The following is a 14,356-nucleotide window of genomic DNA, read 5'->3' as shown; positions in this document are numbered from 1 at the left end:
AAAAGGCCCAGTTTTATGCTGTGCGACCACTGTTCTACAGCTCGGTGAAAAGTTATTGTAGAAATTGCATCGTATGCTTGTGTGCAGAGACATTGGGAGTTACAGAATCATCCTTGTTGCCTGTTGATGCAAAATCGTCACTAGGAAGTGACTGTGTGGTCAAATACCACTTTTGTCAGTTTTGCAGATTAGCCCTTGTAAGGCTGAAGCTGTTTTCTTTGCAATGACAGAAATTTTTGCAGTGGTCTGTAATGGCATCTGTCTCTCTCACAGATTGTCACTGAAAAGCTTGACAAGAACAACTTCCAAGCATGGAAGTTTAGAATGACGAATTTCCTTATGGGAAAAGGATATTGGGAATTTGTTGCAGGAAATGAAGAAGAACCAGTTCCTCCTGATGTTCCCAATCAACAACAAATGCAGGCATTTAAAGCATGGCATGAGAGAGCCAGGAAAGTTATGTACTGGCTGTCTATCAGTATTTCAGACTCTATGATTGTGCATATTCAGGATGCAAGTACGCCAAAGGAGGCATGGGATACTTTGTCAAAAATGTATAGCACAAATACTCAAGCCAGGAAAATGCAGCTCAAGGAAGAGTTGCATAATGTGCAAAGAGAAAGTATGAGCATCAATGACTACCACATGAAGGTGAAGAAGATTGCAGATGCACTTGCTTCCATTGGGTCGCCAGTGGAAGATGATGATTTAGTTTCTGTGACCTTGAATGGTCTAGGAAAGGATTATGCACAGTTTCGGACATCCATTTAAGTTCCTGAAAGATTTTCTGATTTTGAGGAGTTGATTGCTCTTCTAATTTCTGAGGAGCAGAGAAATGGTGGTGCATCTTCTTCAGGAGGAACTTCGAAAGAAGCTGTCTTCTACTCAAATGCTGGAAGAGGTAGAGGCAGAGGTAGAGGAGGCCGATTTGGAGGCCGTGGTAGAAATCAGAATATGCAGCAAACTCAAGAAAACCAGTCCTATGGAGGAGGACGTGGTAACTCTAGAGGCAGGGGGAGCCAAAGAGGTCGTGGTGGATGGCAAAGAGGCCAAAATGCAAACAGCAATGTTGAATGCTACTACTGTGGTAAAATGGGTCATATGGCTAAAGACTGCTATAAAAAGCAGAATGACATCATGAATGGGAAATTGCAACAAGGGAATTATGCATCTTCTAGTAGACAGGGTGATGACAGAAATGAGCATTTGTTTATGGTGCAGCACATGAAAAATTTTGTGACAAGTGCAGAAGAAAGCAACGATGTATGGTATGTTGACTCAGGTACATCAAACCACATGACAGGTCATGCAGAATGGATGGAGGATGCAAGGAAAATGGAAAAACCAGGATTTGTGGAGACTGGTGATGATACTGCACATCCTATTGTGCAGATTGGAAAAATTCCCTTGTCTATGCAGGATGGGAAAAAGAAATATCTGTCCGATGTATTTCATGTTCCGAATATCACCAAGAATCTGGTTTCTGTTGGTCAAATGGTTTAGCAGGGCTTGCATGTCAGATTTAATCCTCATGGATGCTTTGTTGAGGATATGAAAAATAAAGGTCCCTTGATAGCAAAAGGAAAGAAGAAGGGCAGAATGTTTACGTTAGATGTAGACATGTCTGAATTGAGTGCAGCAATGTTTGCACATGGGACCGGTGTAGTTGCAGATATTGATATCTGGCATAAACGCATTGGTCATGTTAATGTACAGCGACTTAAATCAATACAGGCCCAAAATATTGTTGCAGGATTGCCCAAATTCAAGGTTACAGAAATGCATAAGATATGTGAAGACTGTCAATTTGGAAAACAGGCAAGGAAACCATTTCCTAGACATGTTCAAGAGAGTAAGAAGCCATTGGAATTAATCCACTCTGATGTGTGGACTAAAGCTGCATCTCTTGGAGGCTGTCATTATTTTGTCACTTTTATTGATGACTATAGCAGAAAAGTTTGGGTGTATTTTATGAAAAAGAAAAGTGAAGTTTTTGGGCGTTTCAAAACTCTTAAAGCTATGATTGAAAAAGAAACAGGTTTGCAAATAAAATGCCTAAGGTCAGATGGAGGGGGAGAGTACCTCTCAAATGAGTTTGCAAGGTTCCTGCAGGAGCATGGCATAAAGCAGCAATATTCATGCAGTCATACCCCACAACAAAATGGAATTGCAGAAAGGAAAAATAGGCATATTGGAGAGGTATCTCGTGCCATGCTCAATGAAAAAGACTTGCCAGATTTTTACTGGGCTGAAGCAGTTGCTACAGCAGTCTACATAATGAACAGGACTCCCACTGCAGCAATACATGGGATGACTCCAGAGGAGAGGCATACTGGTAGGAAACCAGATATTTCTCATTTGAAAATTTTTGGCTGCATTGCCTATGTACATGTGCCAGATGAGTTGAGATCCAAGTTGGATCCAAAAGCTGAGAAGTGCATCTTTATTGGTTACTCTCTGCAGCAAAAAGGGTACAGATGCTATAACCCTTCTACTCGTAAGTTTACAGTGAGCAGAGATGTTGTTTTTGATGAGATGAGTAGCTGGTATAAACCAGTAAATGTGATTGATGATGTAGATGCACAAAATGGTAATGCTGCACAGAATTCACAGTAGAAGTCACAAAATATTAGTGAACCTGGAGCGTCCTCTAGCAGTGGTTCACATTCTTCGCCATGGACAGGCAGATTGAGATCAGGAGAATCTTCTCAAGGCAGTGCACATAGTGGTATGCAGGTATCACGAAAAGGAAAAGAGAAGGTAGATCAACCCATGTTTGATGTGAATGCAGGTCACTCTTATGTGGATGGTGAATCCAGTGGCTCAGAACAGAGCATTGATGATGAGTTGGGTATTCCTTCTATTGTTACACTTGGAGTAAGGAAGACCAGGGATGTTTTGAGAGCACCTGGGAGTGAACCTACTTTGCGCAGGTCAACCAGAGTTAGGTATCCTGTGGATAGGCTGAAATATGATGGATATACAGCCATTCACTATGCATATATGGTCAAAGTGATACAGGAACCAGAACCCACTTCTTTTGAGCAAGCCATGGGAAAAGAAAAATGGGAGAAAGCCATGGATGAAGAAATGGATGCCTTGGAAGCAAATGCTACATGGGAATTGGTACCTTTGCCTAAAGGTAAGAATGCAATTGGCTGTAAGTGGGTTTATAAGGTGAAGCACAATGCAGATGGTTCTGTGAACAGATACAAGGCAAGATTAGTAGTCAAAGGGTATGCACAAACATATGGCATTGACTATGAAGAAACATTCAGTCCGGTTGCAAGGATGGCAACCGTAAGAGCAGTCATTGCTATGGCTGCATCAAAGGGATGGTCTTTAAATCAGATGGATGTAAAGAATGCCTTCTTGCATGGTGATTTGCAAGAAGAGGTCTATATGGAGTAGCCACCAGGTTATATGCATACTGTTCATCCTGAGTTTGTTTGCAGGTTGAAGAAAGCATTGTATGGCTTGAAGCAAGCACCTAGAGCATGGTCTGACAAGATAAGACAGTATCTTGTCACTATTGGCTTTCAGATTTCCAAGGCAGATTTCTCACTTTATGTGAGAAAAACAGAGAAAGGTATTATGCTACTTGTCATTTATGTTGATGATTAGATTATGACAGGTGACAGTGATGAAGATATCCTTCATGTGAAAATGCTATTGAAGCAGAAGTTTGAGATGAAGGATTTGGGAGAGCTGCGTTATTTCTTGGGCATTGAGGTGATTAGATCACCAAGTGGGATATAGCTCTTGCAGAGGCAGTATGGATTGGACATGCTGTCCAAATATGGGATGACAGGTTGTAAGCCTATTTCAGTTCCTTTGGAGCAGAATGTGAAGCGCAGATGTAGGTGAGCTTCTGGAAGACCCTACTATGTACAGACGCATAGTAGGAAGCTTGATTTATATGACTATTACCAGGCTAGATTTGAGCTATGTTGTTGGATTAGTAAGTCAGTTTATGCAGGCTCCAAGGAAACCGCATTTGGATGCGGCTAGACGCATACTCAGGTATGTGAAGTCCACATTGCAGTATGGACTATTTTATGAGACTGGGGTTCAGATACAGTTGCATGGATACACTGATGCTGATTGGGCTGGTAGTATTTCTGATAGACGATCTACCAGTGGGTATGTGTTCTCTTTTGGGAGTGCTGCAGTCACTTGGAGCAGCAAGAAACAGCCTACAGTTGCCTTGTCGAGCACAGAGGCATCCAGGGGGAGAAGAAGAAGAAGAAGAAGTTTTTTTTTTTTTTTTTTTTTTTTTTTTTGTTTTTTTTTTTTTTTTTTTTTTTTTTTTTTTTTTTTTTTTTTTTACAACATGAGCAGTATACACTTGGCAAATAACCCAGTCTATCATGCTAGAACAAAGCACATTGAGGTGCATTATCACTATGTGCGGGAGAGGGTTTTACTAGGTCTTATTGATCTAGTTTATGTCAGCACAGAGGATCAGGTAGCTGACATATTTACGAAGGCATTGGGCGCAGAGAAGCTGCGCGCAAGTTCAGAGACCTGCTTGGTGTGCAGGAATTGGGATTGAGCTCGAGGGGGAGTGTTGAGATATCGAGCTCCACTCGTGATATGCCAGGGTGACCGTTGTGCATTTATGTCACCGACTTGTCAGTTGTAGATGCGGTTGGTACACCGCCCATGAATAATAGCTAGATGACAGCTATCCTTATCTACTCTAGTTCGTGGCTTAGTTAGTATGCCACCTTAGTTAGTTGTTTGGTTTGAGACCCATATATAGGGTTCTTCTATTTCTTTGTATGAGAGTTCTTTTTGGCTTACACAACTAAGAAGAGGAAAACTGTTTTCAGCCTCCACCTCTGTGTGTATTCCCCCATTGTGCAAGCAAGAAAGCTACAAGTGAGACTCCTTCCTTCTCTCCCAAAATCTTGACAGGAACCAAGGACACATTGGTGACATAGTTGCTTGTACACCTTGCAAAGTAGTATAGAAGAGGTATGTGCATACTAACTCTGAAATGCATGAAAAATAGTTAGGTTTGATTTGTTTGTGGCTTGTAAGAAAACATTTTGGTTTTACATGAAATAAGAGTTCGTGTGAGATTCATTTTCATAAATGACATAACAATAAAGAGAAAGTAATTTACCGCATTGATTGCACTAATAACAATTTTTTTTGGAGTTATAAACATTATCATCACACAAGAGGGAATTGATTAAAATACTCTTGTTTGGACATAAGAAAGGATAGAGTAAAATAAGTGAGTGCAGTTGTATGAAAAAAGTGTGAATAAGTTATATTTCATAACCATGTGGTAGAATGTGTGCATAGGTGTGCAGGCACACACATACACACATTTCCACAAGGAAACAAGGGCTTACGTTAACCCTATGCTTTTTTTTTTTGGTTTTTGTCTTCTTATTATATATTGTTGTTATATTGAGAATTTTATAAAAGAACAAGTTTCAAGTAAAAGCATGGTTAGGTGGTACCAAAAGCAATGTCATTGACATAAGATTTCTAACAAAATTTATTTATGAAATATGATGATTGCCTTAATGCTATAAGTAAATTAAAGTACTTTTCAATGACATCAATTAATATAAGCAGTTTTGATACTTCTAGGAATATATTTCAGAGTATACACTATCCTAAGGATATCCTAAAAGTGGGTTGATTAAAACTACTAAAATAGTGGAAAAACAGTACCACCTAACTATGATTTACCCTTGTGTTTGTTAATATCAAATGTGGATGCAAATGGGGCACCATCTTAGATAAGTGACCTAATCTTAGACATAATGTTGGTCTATATAAGGGTGGGAGGTGTCCATTTTATTTACCCTTTTAGTATATCCATATTGTGAAAGCTTGGTTAGTGAAAATATCAAAGCTTTCTATGACAGATATAGAGAGAGAGCTTGAGAGAGAGAGAGAGAGAGAGAGAGAGAGAGAGAGAGAGAGAGAGAGAGAGAGTGTGTGTGTGTGTGTGTGTGTGAGTTGTGTGTGTGTGTGTGAGTTAAGTGAGGGACTGAGGAAAGGTGAAGCTCTACATTGTCTTCTTGCCTTTCTTTTTCTCTATCTTCTTCTTTTGACATTGGTATGCTTGGTGCTGGATATGAAGGAGTGACAACATTTGTTTTTGTTGTTTGGTTCATGGAGCCATCTTTGAGTCTTCAAGCTTTCATACTAGAATATGAAAAGGTAAGATACATGAGTTTGCTACATCTCAAAGCTAGTCTTGTATTCTTGATTTCTTGGGATACATAGAAGGATACATGGTTAATTAGAGTGGACTCTCAAGAAAACAAGGATAAATGGTTAATTAGAGTGGACTCTCAAGAAAACAATGTGAGAGATTGTTATTGCATCAAAGTGAATTACAACTTCTAAAGGAATAGAATTCCATCCAATGTCCCTTGTGTCGTGCATTCATCCCAATATTTTGGTTTTGTTGCCAAGATGAAAGATAGTGCAACCACCAAGGTTCTCACACTCCTATCATGTGGAAAAATAGAAGGCTTGTATGCTTGAGTATTGATGGGATCAACGGGGTGGGTATCAAGCATCCACACCCGTGATTTAGATACTCTAAAACACATGTTTAGGAAGGATGAAGTGGGAGAAACTCATTCCTTGGAGAGAGATTGTAAAATATTGACTTGTTAGAGTAGGAGGGTGCACGCATGCACGCACGCACGCATGTACGCACATGCACATGCTCACACGTGTGCACACGTGCACACGCGCGCGCACGAGCGCGCACACGCGTGTGCACACACACACACACACACACACACACACACACACACACACACACACACACACACACACACACACACACACACACACACACACACACACACACGTAGAGTCAAAAACACAAAGCAAAAGATGTAAAACTCAAATCTTCTTGCTAATCATTGATGTGCTTGTGTTATGATCAAAATAAAATTCCAAACCACAAAGGAAAATCCTAGAAACAAAAGGGCACAAAAACAAAAATTATAAATGCTACTGTGTACATGCATGGGTATTATTTTCCTTGCTATGGTTGGTGATAGTATGTGCAACATCCTTGGCATTGCTTTTCCAATAGTTTGATGGTGAATGATCAAAATGTCAAGATTATGGGAGAGAAGGAACGAGTCTCACTTGTAGCTTTCTTGCTTACACAATGGGGGAATACACACAGAGGTGGAGGCTGAAAACAGTTTTCCTCTTCTTAGTTGTGTAAGCCAAAAAGAACTCTCATACAAAGAAATAGAAGAACCCTATATATGGGTCTCAAACCAAACTCAACTAACTAAGGTGGCATACTAACTGAGCCACGAACTAGAGTAGATAAGGATAGCTGTCATCTAGCTATTATTCATGGGCGGTGTACCAACCGCATCTGCAACTGACAAGTCGGTGACATAAATGCACAACGGTCACCCTGGCATATCACGAGTGGAGCTCGATATCTCAACACTCCCCCTCGAGCTCAATCCCAATTCTTGCACACCAAGCAGGTCTCTGAACTTGCGCAGCTTCTCTGCGCCCAATGCCTTCGTGAATATGTCAGCTACCTGATTCTCTGTGCTGACATAAACTAGATCAATAAGACCTAGTAAAACCTCTCCCGCACATAGTGATAATGCACCTCAATGTGCTTTGTTCTAGCATGATAGACTGGGTTATTTGCCAAGTGTATACTACTCATGTTGTCACAATAAATGACAACTGGCCCATCTGTAGACTGATGCATATCATAAAGTAGCTTATGCAACCAAGCTACCTCACATGCAGCCATTGCTGCACCCCTGTACTACTCAGCCTCTGTGCTCGACAAGGCAACTGTAGGCTGTTTCTTGCTGCTCCAAGTGACTGTAGCACTCCCAAAAGAGAACACATATCCACTGGTAGATCGTCTATTAGAAATACTACCAGCCCAATCAGCATCAGTGTATCCATGCAACTGTATCTGAACCCCAATCTCATAAAATAGTCCATACTGCAATGTGGACTTCACATACCTGAGTATGTGTCTAGCCGCATCCAAATGTGGTTTCCTTGGAGCCTGCATAAACTGACTTACCAATCTAACAACATAGCTCAAATATGGTCTGGTAATAGTCATATAAATCAAGCTTCCTACTATGCGTCTGTACATAGTAGGGTCTTCCAGAAGCTCACCTGCATCTGTGCTGCTCAGTTTCACATTCTGCTCCAAAGGAATTGAAATAGGCTTACAGCCTGTCATCCCATATTTGGACAGCATGTCCAATCCATACTGCCTCTGCAAGAGCTGTATCCCACTTGGTGATCTAATCACCTCAATGCCCAAGAAATAATGCAGCTCTCCCAAATCCTTCATCTCAAAGTTTTGCTTCAATAGCATTTTCACATGAAGGATATCTTCATCATTGTCACCTATCATAATCAAATCATCAACATAAATGACAAGCAACATAATACCTTTCTCTGTTTTTCTCACATAAAGTGAGAAATCTGCCTTGGAAATCTGAAAGCCAATAGTGACAAGATACTGTCCTATCTTGTCAGACCATGCTCTAGGTGCTTGCTTCAAGCCATACAAGGCTTTCTTCAACCTGCAAACAAACTCAGGATGAACAGCATGCACATAACCTGGTGGCTGCTCCATATAGACCTCTTCTTGCAAATCACCATGCAAGAAGGCATTCTTTACATCCATCTGATGTAAAGACCATCCCTTTGATGCAGCCATAGCAATGATTGCTCTTACGGTTGCCATCCTTGCAACCGGACTGAATGTTTCTTCATAATCAATGCCATATATTTGTGCATACCCCTTGACTACTAATCTTGCCTTGTATCTATTCACAGAACCATCTGCATTGTGCTTCACCTTATAAACCCACTTACAACCAATTGCATTCTTACCTTTAGGCAAAGGTACCAACTCCCATGTAGCATTTGCTTCCAAGGCATCCATTTCTTCATCCATGGCTTTCTCCCATTTTTCTTTTCCCATGGCTTGCTCAAAAGAAGTGGGTTCTGGTTCCTGTATCACTTTGACCATATATGCATAGTGGATGGCTGTAAATCCATCATATTTCAGCCTATCCACAGGATACCTAGCTCTGGTAGACCTACGCAAAGTAGGCTCACTTCCAGGTGCTCTCAAAACATTCCTGGTCTTCCTTACTCCAGGTGTAACAATAGAGAGGATACCCAACTCATCATCAATGCTCTGTTCTGAGCCACTGGATTCACCATCCACATAAGAGTGACCTGCATTCACATCAAACATGGGCTGATCTACCTTCTCTTTTCCTTTTCATGAAACCTCCATACCACTATCTGCATTGCTTTGAGAAGATTCTCCTGATCTCAATCTGCCTGTCCATGGCGAAGAATGTGAACCACTGCTAGAGGACACTCCAGGTCCACTAATATTTTGTGACTTCTGCTGTGAATTCTGTGCAGCATTACCATTTTGTGCATCTACATCATCAATCACATTTACTGGTTTATACCAGCTACTCATCTCATAAAAAACAACATCTTTGCTCACTGTAAACTTATGAGTAGAAGGGTTATAGCATCTATATCCTTTTTGCTGCAGAGAGTAACCAATAAAGATGCACTTCTCAGCTTTTGGATCCAACTTGGATCTCAACTCATCTGGCACATGTACATAGGCAATGCAGCCAAAAATTTTCAAATGAGAAATATCTGGTTTCCTACTAGTATGCCTCTCCTCTGGAGTCATCCCATGTATTGCTGCAGTGGGAGTCCTATTCATTATGTAGACTGCTGTAGCAACTGCTTCAGCCCAGTAAAAATCTGGCAAGTCTTTTTCATTGAGCATGGCACGAGATACCTCTCCAATATGCCTATTTTTCCTTTCTGCAATTCCATTTTGTTGTGGGGTATGACTGCATGAATATTGCTGCTTTATGCCATGCTCCTGCAGGAACCTTGCAAACTCATTTGAGAGGTACTCTCCCCCTCCGTCTGACCTTAGGCATTTTATTTGCAAACCTGTTTCTTTTTCAATCATAGCTTTAAGAGTTTTGAAATGCCCAAAAACTTCACTTTTCTTTTTCATAAAATACACCCAAACTTTTCTGCTATAGTCATCAATAAAAGTGACAAAATAATGACAGCCTCCAAGAGATGCAGCTTTAGTAGTCCACACATAAGAGTGGATTAATTCCAATGGCTTCTTACTCTCTTGAACATGTCTAGGAAATGGTTTCCTTGCTTGTTTTTCAAATTGACAGTCCACATATCTTATGCATTTCTGTAACCTTGAATTTGGGCAATCCTGCAACAATATTTTGGGCCTGCATTGATTTAAGTCGCTGTACATTAACATGACCAATGCGTTTATGCCAGATATCAATATCTGCAACTACACCGGTCCCATGTGCAAACATTGCTGCACTCAATTCAGACATGTCTGCATCCAACGTAAACATTCTGCCCTTCTTCTTTCCTTTTGCTATCAAGCGACCTTTATTTTTCATATCCTCAACAAAGCATCCATGAGGATTAAATCTGACCTGCAAGCCCTACTAAACCATTTGACCAACAGAAATCAGATTCTTGGTGATATTCGGGACATGAAATACATCGGACAGGTATTTCTTTTTCCCATCCTGCATAGACAAGGGAATTTTTCCAATCTGCACAATAGGATGTGCAGCATCATCACCAGTCTCCACAAATCCTAGTTTTTTCATTTTCCTTGCATCCTCCATCCATTCTGCATGACCTGTCATGTGGTTTGATGCACCTGAGTCAACATACCATACATCGTTGCTTTCTTCTGCACTTGTCACATAATTGTTCATGTGCTGCACCATAAACAAATGCTCATTTCTGTCATCACCCTATCTACTAGAAGATGCATATGGGTCTCAAACCAAACTCAACTAACTAAGGTGGCATACAACTGAGCCACGAACTAAAGTAGATAAGGATAGCTGTCATCTAGCTATTATTCATGGGCGGTGTACCAACCGCATCTGCAATTGACAAGTCGGTGACATAAATGCACAACGGTCACCCTGGCATATCACGAGTGGAGCTCGATATCTCAACACAAAAGGATTGAAGAATCACAAAAATAATTTCAAAAGCATCACAAACTCAAGTGTCCATAAAAAAGGAATGGAACAAAGGAGCGATAGGAAGTGAAGAAGGCATCCATAAAACCACAATCTTGTCCTCTTCATTGAGTATCCCAATGCGAGTGTGGAAGTGTTGGGACGGTGGGTTCCCTTTCCATCCTAACTCCAAAAGGAATAGAAGGAGGAGGAGGAGTAAAGTTGAAGGAACAGAAGGAAAAAGAGTAAAGAGAAGAGGCTAAATGCTTTTTATCTAATGATTGAAGACAGAAGGAAGAGAGGAACCTTGAATGGGAAGATTAAAAAATTAAAACTTTAAGTTCGATGGAATATATAAGCATACCTTTATTGAATATGGCTGACGATGAATTGTGATTACTATGGCTACATTTTTCCTTGGTGACAAAGTGGTTTTGTGCAAGTGACATCTTGATTGCTCAAGCAACGAGCATTCGCACTGGGTTGCGATTCTATTTAGGAGGTAGATATCTTCTTCTAGCTAGGTGGCTTGTCTACATTTTATCTTGGTGGCAATGGTGCTTGTTGGTAGCATTGACACTTCTTGGTGTGAAGTGTCTTCTTCCAGTTCGGTGGCTAGAGCTTAGTAGTGTTTCTAGCTATGGAGGCAATATTTCTTCGATGAAAGCATTGTCTAGAACTCTAATTGTATCCTCTTTGATTCATGTAAGTGGAAGTTTGTATAGGTGTGACTAGTTAATCTCAAGCCAAGATTTGTTATATTGCGAGTGTATTGGGTTATGGTCCCTTCCCTCATTGATATTGCACACCCACTTTCACTTGCACTTGCACCCACTATGCATACTTGCCACCTACTGCATGCGCACGCACGCACACACACACACACACACACACGCACACACGCACACACGCACACACGCACACACGCACACACACACACACACACACACACACACACACACACACACACACACACACACACAGTAATATACCAAACACTACAAATCATGCATGAACCCCCTTTTTAAGTAGTGGGGATAATGATATAGCATTTTGATAATTTACTAAGGATAATGGAAAAATTTTTCCCCTTATCTCCCCCCCCAGCCGACGGTCGTGCTGGAGGGGGAGAGGGGAATAGAATGTAGAGCAAGCTCCTTGCTGGAGCTTGCTCACACTTGGAGCCATGCCTGTCGACAAGCAAGGGAGGGAGGATCCCCCTCCCCTCCCCTATTTAAACCATGAGCCTGCTGCCGTCTGACAGAAGACGAAGGGAGTGCTGCCGCCATAAGAGAGAGAAGTCTTTGAGGGAGGGAGAAGCCAAGGAGGACTGCGCTTGTGCTACTTGAGGGAGAGAGGAGGACTGCCACGGTACTACTGAAGGAAGAGATGCCGTCGCAATCCGTCGCCTCTGCTGTCAGTCCGCGCCCAGCCGTCAAACGCGCCAATTCGGCGTTGTGATTTTCCCCCCTTGCCACATGGTTTTGAAGCTGTAGAAGCTTCTTGGGGGGAAGCTTCTAAGGGGGCTTTATAAGGCCCCCCCCCCCGCCCCACCCGTGTTTAAATCCTCCTTAAGCCTCCTTCCTATAAACTTTTGAACTACCCTTTTTCTTATAACCTTAAGTCCACCCCTTGGAATTCCTCCTAAGGGTCCCCTTAACCCTTTTTCTTTTCCCTCCTCGAATTTCCCCCCTTGAACCCCCTTAGGTCCTTTTCCCACCCCCTCAAAAAGCTTTTATCTTATAAGTTTTTTTTTCTCTATAAATTCCTCCTAAGGGCCTCCCCTTAGCCCTTCTTCCCGTGTAAAAACGAGCCCTATTCGCGGAGGATTTTCACAATACCCCCTTCTCGGATTTTTGACCCCTTTCCGTGGTTCTTCCCTCTTCCACACACCCATCCCTTCAAAGAGTCTCCACGAAGGGAAGCAAAAGAAACTTGTAAAGGACGGTGAAACTTAAGAAGGAAATTCTCAAAGCAGCATCGACGACGGAAAATCTACAATTGCGATGCCTCCTAAGAAAGTCCAAGGCATAGCCGCGGGAGGGTCGTCTCCCAGCATCCACGTGGACATCTCATCCCAAGCCCAGGTTTTCCTTCCTAATTTTTATTTGGTAATGTTGAAATTCAATCATGCAAGGTAAATTGTTGGATATAGGATATATTTTTGTCCTAGATGTTCACGACGGGGGAACTCAGCCATTAATACTTTCAATAAAACATGCAAAATAAAGAAATCATAAATGCATTTCTGGCAAATAGCCTTATGCATTGAAATGATTTAAAAATTAGATTAATGTCCATTAAAATAGTATACTTTGTTTAAGCCTAGATGTATAAACTACGTATCGCACTATTAACCCATATCCTCTTCGCAATGAATCATCTTGGAAAGTGCAAAGCATGAAATGATTCTTACGATGCATAAACTCTAGGAAATTATCGTTTGTCAACTACATAAATTATCAAGTAAAAGGTTGCTTATTTAGCATGAATTTTGTTCGCAAAGTAAATGAAGATTAGTTGGAACTAACCTAACCTATGCTTGACCTCAAATCGATAAGTTAGGGTTGAAAAATCAATTTACGCATAGACAACGAGTCATGTGAAAATGATCTCGAAATTATCTTCTAGAGTTAAACAAATTGGCATAAATCTAAAACACCTAAACTGCGGAGTACTTTAGAACGAGTTAAATTCCAAGAAATTCACTAGGAAATTAATACGTGACCTAATCGTACTTATTGCTAAAACTGAAACTCCTATACCTTAAATACTTGCCCACTTTCGCCAAAATGTAGGGATAGTGCAACATATTTGGAAGGTGTCCCTAAGAATCTTACAAGATGGAACTTGGAACCCTAGGTCTAACGACGTCAGCCTAATGTAATCAGGAATAGATTGTTTCGTGACTCCATTCAATGCGACATTTGTGCAACAAGCGTGGAGTCATATGATCTTGTGATTGGATCACAAGGGAATGGCCAAATTCTCGCAATGAGGTTGGCAGATCCTTACGCAAGTTATCTTGCAAGAGGATGAGTAATCATCCTAATTTAGTATCTTTCTGGAGTAAAGCAGATTGCTTGGAAGCAATAGACCAACCGATAAATTGAAATAACCAATGAACTTAAGGTTTGACCAAGTCGGGTTAATCGGGTATGCCCTAACCCAGGATATAGGGAATCTTGCCAAGTTGCAAGTCATCCCGGATCGAGTGTTGGACGCATTCGAAAGGAAGGATTCATTCCTTAGCAGTTTGCCAACAAAAACGATCAATGGAAATGTTTGTG

This window comes from Lygodium microphyllum, chromosome 7 (assembly GCF_053477565.2).
Source record: "Lygodium microphyllum isolate KBCC chromosome 7, Lygodium_microphyllum_v1.1.10, whole genome shotgun sequence".
NCBI classification, from domain to species: Eukaryota; Viridiplantae; Streptophyta; class Polypodiopsida; order Schizaeales; family Lygodiaceae; genus Lygodium; species Lygodium microphyllum.
Note: the sequence above shows the minus strand (reverse complement) of the source record.